The following is a 1,154-nucleotide window of genomic DNA, read 5'->3' on the forward strand; positions in this document are numbered from 1 at the left end:
TGTGACATAGAATCTCAGGGTTGTTTTGATTTGCATTCTTAGACTTGGTAGATATTGTACCCTTTATGTGCTTTCTCGACCATGCTATATTCCACAATTGAGAATGTTTGTTTAGGCTTGTACTCCATTTTTTAATATTAGGCTTATTTGATTTCTTCGAGTTCTAAATTTTGAATTCTTTGAATATCTTTTTTTCAATTTGTTGGTTATTCGTTTTGTTCTATTGAGAGTGACCTATCTTTTAGAGAGGTATTGAATTTTATAAGGTCCCATTTGTTGATTATAGATCTTGAACATAGACCATTGGTCTCTCTTCAAAAAAAATTCTTCCCAGCCCATTTGTTTCAGGTTTCTCCCTTTCTCTTTTTTATTATTGCAGGTATTGGTTTTAGGTGGAGGTCCATTGATCCACTTGGACAAGAGCTTTGCAAGGCAGTAAGAATGGCCCAATTTGCAGTCCTCTCCTTGGGACTTCTCCAGTTGAACCTGTAATTTATTGTTGAAAAAATCTTGTCTTTTTATTCATTTGGTGGTTTCTAACATTTATCAAGGTCAAGGGACCATAGATATGATGGTTCATTTCGTGTCTTCTATTCCACTGATCAACTCCTGTGTCTGTACCTATTCCAAGTAGGGTGTTTTTGTATTGCTTGCAATACAGCTTTGAGGTCAGGTATTTTGTTTTCCGAAAAGTTTATTGTTGAATATATTTTTCACTTATCAGTGGCTTTTTATTCCAAATGAATTTGCAAATTGCAGTTTCGAATCTCTGTGAAGAATTGGTGGGAATGTTGATGTTGGTTCCATTGAAGTTTGGAGATTGCTTTTTGGGAAGATCACAATTATAACTATATTCATCCTGCCAACCCATGAGCATGGGGGGGGGATCTTTTCTAAATCCTGAGGTCTTTTCCATTTCCTTGTCACAGAGGTATTTTTGTGTGTAGCAGAGTAAGAAGTATTATATATTGTTTTGATTATTTTGAAGGGTGTCTTTGATTAATTTCTTCCATCCCATTCATATTTGAGTAGAGGAAGGTTATTCATTTATTTATTTGGGTTAATTTTATATCCCACCAATTGTTAAAGTTGTTTTGCAGCGAAGGTGTTCTCTTGGTGGAAATTTTCGTCACTTAAGTATACTACCATAGCAT

This window comes from Rattus rattus, chromosome 10 (assembly GCF_011064425.1).
Source record: "Rattus rattus isolate New Zealand chromosome 10, Rrattus_CSIRO_v1, whole genome shotgun sequence".
Classification (NCBI taxonomy): Eukaryota; Metazoa; Chordata; class Mammalia; order Rodentia; family Muridae; genus Rattus; species Rattus rattus.